This window comes from Zalophus californianus, chromosome 8, assembly GCF_009762305.2.
Source record: "Zalophus californianus isolate mZalCal1 chromosome 8, mZalCal1.pri.v2, whole genome shotgun sequence".
Lineage (NCBI taxonomy): Eukaryota > Metazoa > Chordata > Mammalia > Carnivora > Otariidae > Zalophus > Zalophus californianus.
The window spans coordinates 28,380,267-28,386,393 of record NC_045602.1 but is presented as its reverse complement, the minus strand read 5'-3'; the positions used below and the strand labels follow the sequence as shown (position 1 = coordinate 28,386,393).

General features: G+C 39.5%; 1 long non-coding RNA gene across 1 annotated transcript; it reads left to right on the top strand.

The window, feature by feature from the left end:
* Nucleotides 1-4,228: 4,228 nt before the first annotated feature.
* Nucleotides 4,229-5,359, top strand: LOC113938132. Its single transcript, XR_003524831.1, has 3 exons — nt 4,229-4,297; nt 4,869-4,914; nt 5,236-5,359. It is a non-coding gene; the product is annotated as an uncharacterized LOC113938132 (long non-coding RNA).
* The last annotated feature ends 768 nt before the right edge of the window (nt 5,360-6,127 follow it).

The window sequence follows — 6,127 nt, the reverse complement described above, 5'->3', positions numbered from 1 at the left end:
GGCACTAGTGGTGTTTCCTCCAGATGACCGCACTTTCCCCTCAATTTCAAGATGTGCTATCTCCCTCTTCGGCTCTCTGCCTGAGAATCTGATCTACTTGCTACCCTCACTTATTGTTCCATTCTTGGTCATGCTTCAGTTGATTTTTTTTTTTTTTTTTTACCGTTAAGTCTCACTCCCCACTGACAAATTGGCCTAGAAGGACTTCACATACACACTACACCTGAATAGAAATGCCCTAATGGGCTCAGAAATACCAGTGTGGGAACAAGCCTTTGTGGCAGTTGAAAAGTCATTTAGCGGGACCTAAATGGCAGCTCTAGAAATCTAGTAGACTGGAAAGGGTCTGCCCCACAATGACAGAATGCATAGTTAAAAGGCAGGCCCCTTATATTTTGATATACCTGAGGGGACTTTTTTTTTTCTTTTTAACCATTGCAGGTCTCTAAGGAAACTCATTTTGAATAACTTTAGCACAACTGAGAGGGATTCCACATAGTTCTCTAGGCCTCTAAGATCAAATAATTGGAAGGAGTATCAGGAATTTACATAGACCGGAACCTAAGATTCTAAAAGATAGAATAAAGTATCTTTTCCCCAAAATGTCTACAGTAGGAGTTTTAATGGTTCAGTTCAAAAAGACAGCTCTGAAATAGATGAGGAAGGCAGGAAGGAAAACCTAAAACTTCTCTGAGTGTATTTTAATATGGAAGATTTTTAATTTCTTCAATTTTTTGTTCTCATTTTAATTTCTCCATTATAGTTTCCATAAGAAGCATATGAAATTATCAGGTACTAATATGGTACTAAAATGCATACTTTTTCTTTGTTTTTATTATGTTAATTTTATGTCCCCCATTATTAATCCACTTAATTTCACCCTTCTCTGCCCTAATTTCCTTATAATCCCTATTCCCCTCTTTGAAAAGCCTGTATTTTCATCCTTGCTTGTGAAAGATGAGCACCTCTCACTAACCAATGTCATCAAAAAAACAAAATGGTCTGTAACATCCATTACCCAATGTTGAACCTCAACATTCTCACAGTACCTGGCAGAGGAAAAGTGGTTTGATCAGTGTCACTGATGGATGGGTTATGAGTGTCAGGCTTCAGCAAGATTCACCAGCTTCTGACTTTCTTCTGCCCCAAGTGCTCCCCAGTTTGTCTCAGGGGCACTGCAGCTCTGCTGTGAAGACCCGCTCACTTCCAAGTGTCCATGTCTCTCTGAAGAGCACTCTGCAGCCCAAAATGGGCCTGTGCCAGGCAGGAGGCGATTTCCTAGAAATCAGCTAAGATTTATTTTGTTTCCTTGCATCACTTGACTCCTGGTGAAGCCTCTGGTGGGAAATTTTCAAGATTGCCATCCGGTATCTATAGCTCAAGGAGGACAATTGCACTTTGTAACTGGAAACTTCATCTCAGCTGTAGATTTAAAATTTAACACGAGAGAATGTCTCAAAGTCAGAAGCAAAAAAAGTGGGAGATGGGGAATCTTTTGTCATTTACATATTCTCTTCCAACATATGGCAGTATCAGTAGATGCCAACTGCAGTCACTCTTAATTAAAAAATTAGATGGTAGATATACAGAAGTATGAAGGTTTTTCTCTAAGCTCTTTTACATTATTCAACTCTGTCCATATGTCCACTAAAGAAAAAAACAGTAAAAAAAAAAAAAAAAAAAAAGAAGAGGGGCACAAAAAGCCCAGAGATCAGAAGGTTTTGTTTTCTCTGATTTAATATCATATTAAAACTCTATACAAACAATCTGTATAAAAGTTTGCAAACTGATAGGACAATGGTGATTTTAGCTCACTCCATTAAAGTAAATATATGTATATTCAGGACCCATTCATTTTCAATCTGTGATAATTTGCATTTTGCTGGGATTATCTTCCTCTTATCGTCTGTTGAAAGAAAATATATCATATAAAAAGAACGTATAGCCAATTTATAAAAAGAACCACTTTCTATCATGTTTAGATGTACTTTTAAACAGTTGATATGTTAATTACCAATCTGTTTAAATATATTAACACAGAACCTCTAGCCAGCAAGCATTTTCCCAGTATAGTTTAGATCGACTGTACTAGAATATTAACACAGTATTTCCAATAAAATACTCCACCAATTGAACAAAATTCACTGATTCATTTTTTTTCCTCCCCTGAATTAGGCTTTATGGGTTTAGTTGAAATTACTGGAGCTTTGTGATTCTGTTGCCTGATGTCTTCCAAAACTACTGGGAAATTATTTATCTTTGCAAATATTTCTTTTGTCTTAGACCTTCTTCCCTCTTTCCTGGGATTCCAAGTAAATATATAATAAACCTTACCATCCTGTGTTTCTCACCCTCTAGATTGTGTTTTCTAATTTTGTTTCTTCAGCTTCATTCTGGATGCTTTCTTTTGACTTATGTTCTGATTCCTGAATTCTCTCTTCCTCTGTTTCTTGTAGGTCTTTATTTTTTTTTAAAGATTTATTTATTCATGAGAGACAGAGAGAGAGAGAGAGAGGCAGAAGGAGAAGCAGGCTCCCCACTGAGCAGGGAGCCCGATGCGGGACTCAATCCCAGGACTCTGGGATCATGACCTGAGCCGAAGGCAGACACTTAACCATCTGAGCCACCCAGGCACCCTCTTGTAGGTCTTTAAAACAAACTTCCTGAGTTCTTAATTTTGGTCACTGTATTTTTCAGTTTTAGAATTCCTAGTTGATTCTTTTCTTTAAAATTACATTATGGGGCACCTTCATGGCTCAGTCAGTTAAGCGGCCAACTCTTGATTTCGGCACAGGTCATGATCTCAAGGTCCTAGGATCTGGCTGCATTGCACTCCACGGTCAGCTTGGGGATTCTCTCTCCCTCTGCCCCTCCCCCTGCGTGCTCTCTCTCTCAAATAAATAAATCTTTTAAAAAAATAAAAAACAAAATTATAACATCATGTTACATAGTTTCCAAATCCTTGATAACATGTTTAAGCTCGGCTTTTATTTCCAGGAGCACAGGGAATATATTTTTCTCCAATCTGAACAGAGTTATTTCCACTGTGACATCTCTGTGGCTCTTTGTCATCTGTCTTTTATAGTGGTTCTCTTTCATGTTGTCTCTTCCCCATGTCCCTTATTATCTTTGTTTGCCAGGCATAGCATTTAAAAATTTGCTAGAAGTAATTGGAGGCCTAAAATATTATCTTCCAGAGAGAATTTTCATTTGCTTTCACAGTCGCCTAGAAGCACTAGGTTTCCTGGATCACCTAAGTCCAATTCTTCTGGGCCACCTCAATAACCTGGAGATGAGGCAGCAATCTGTTCCAAGATGGTTTAATTCTGATTCACTCTGCCTCCCTGATTTGGTTCTCAAATTTAAGTCAGGGACGTTTATCCAGGGACTTCACCTTTAGGGAGCCCTGCACTCTAACTTTTGTCCCTGAAGTCCTGAAACTCTGTCAAAGACTGCTCAGCTCCACCATTCAATCCAGCAATTGCACTACTGGGTATTTACCCCAAAGATACAAATGTAGGGACCCGAAGGGGTACGTGCACCCCAATGTTTATAGCAATGTCCACAATAGCCAAACTGTGGAAAGAGCCAAGATGTCCATCGACAGATGAATGGATCAAGAAGATGTGGTATATATACACAATGGAATATTATACAGCCATCAAAAGGAATGAGATCTTGCCATTTGCAACGACGTGGATGGAACTGGAGGGTGTTATGCTGAGTGAAATAAGTCAATCAGAGAAAGACATGTATCATATGACCTCACTGATATGAGGAATTCTTAATCTCAGGAACAAACTGAGTGTTACTGGAGTGGTTGGGGGTGGGAGGGATGGGGTGGCTGGGTGATAGACATTGGGGAGGGTATGTGCTACGGTGAGCGCTGTGAATTGTGCAAGACTGTTGAATCATAGATCTGTACTTCTGAAACAAATAATGCAACATATTTTAAGAAAAAAGAAAAAGAAGAAGATAGCAGGAGAGGAAGAATGAAGGGGAGTAAGTCAGAGGGGGAGACGAACCATGAGAGATTATGGACTCTGAAAAACAAACTGAGGGTTCTAGAGGGGAGGAGGGTAGGGGGATGGGTTAGCCTGGTGATGGGTATTAAAGAGGGCACATTCTGCGTGGAGCACTGGGTGTTATGAACAAACAATGAATCATGGAACACTACATCAAAAACAAATGATGTAATATATGGTGATTAACATAATAAAAAAAAAAAAAAAAAGACTGCTCAGCTCCTCCTCTGGATTAGCAAATGCTCCTGGGCCAAAGCAGTTCCAAATCTCAGGTCCATTTCTCTCGATTCTTTCTTCTCTTATGTTGGTTCAGTTATTCCTCACTATTTAAAACAACTTTCTAAGCATCTATATTTTTGAATTATAATCAGCAAGAGGGTTAGTTCAAATTACTCAGTCTGACATTACCACAAACAGAAGGGTTTTTCTGATTACTCTTAACCAGGCAGTTTTTAGAACATACCAAATGACTGTACTGATACGTGTATACAACCACATTATTATTTTCACTGGGAATGAAGATGACGGAGATCGACCAGAAATTTTCCCACCAATCCCAAATCTGTCCCATTGATCCTGACAGGTAAAAGACCTAATAGCTATGTGTCATGATTTCCTTATATTTCAAAAATGATACAATGTTTTATCTTCTTCAGGAGAGAGAATTAATAAAATTAACTAAAATTGCAAGTTTGTGCATTAGGGACAGAAGAGCACCATGGACAGAAATGTGATAACTTTCCAAGTGGGAGAAATATCTTATGTGAAATAAGGGTATAAAATATTTCTCATCTCCTTTTTGAAGTACAATTTTCTGGCATTCCCTCCTTTTCTCAAATTCAGGTGATGACCTTGTCTCATGTCTCATGGAGAACACAGAAGAAATCAGGTATGAAGGCCTCCATGTTTCCTCTGTCATATTGCCCACTCTCCTGCATCTGTACCCACACGTCCCACCTTGTCATCTGCTGTTAAGATGGATGAAATATCTCTGGTCCTGTCAAAAATCAACATTTCCATTTGTGGACTACATTCCCATCTCTCCTCCCTAAGAAGTCCCTAAGAAGGACTTCTCTCCTAGAATTATTACTCTCCTTTAATCATTGGTTTCTTTCTCTCCACTAGATCATTTCCACCAAAGCCTTCAGATGTGTAACAGAGGTGATATGTTAAATATAATTCATGAACTTTTGACTTTCCCCTTTCTTAGTACATGAAGTTCTTCCTACTCAATCTGAGGAAACCTTTCAGTCTGGAGAATAAATGAGGAGCCAAATTTCTTCACCTCCCATTTTTGTACACTCAGAGCACAGAGAATTAAAATTTAAATAAAGGACACCAAGAAAGAGAGGGGATGTGTACTAAAGTTTGCCTCTTTTTGGCTCCAGATAGAGGGAGGATGTCACATGTGAGTATCTGAATAGTCCTCTGTCTGGCTTTGGTGCAAAGTAGAACACATTTGACATTGAGTCAGTGAGGATACCACCTACCCACAGTGGAAGCTCTGTGTTTTTAACTCAGAAAAGAGACTAATTCTCTGAGTGGCTCTCGGAACTCAACCAAGGCCTAATTTTACTAGTTAGGGGGTACAGTGTTGCCAGGCAAAAAGTGACCTCAATGTTTAAATATCTGAATGTGTCCTCAGCGTGTGGGTGCATGGATGCTGTGTAGGTTCCATGGGGCCTGCCTTGTCCCATAAAATGACTTTGTAGCACTGGCTGGTCTCCAGCACTGGACCAGAGGGCAGGATACAGAACACAAGGTCTCTGGAAGAGAGTGGAAGCTGAGAGAGTGAGGGAGAATCCTTGGGCTGTGAATAAGGCAGAGAACACACAAGAGTGAGCAAGTCATGAGTTAGAGCATCTACAGACTTCAGTATGAAATACCTGGAATAAGACATCAATCAGGAGAGAAGAAGGGACCTAATAGGATCTGAGTCTTTGCCTTTACCAGAGGGATGGAAAGCATCGCCCCTGTCCCACACCCAGGAGAGAGAAGCCATGCTAGACAGAAGCTGCAGGAGGCAACTCAAAAACCTGATTACTTTTTCCCTAGAAATCCTTTTTAGGATAATTTAAATAATCAGATTGGATTAAACTTTT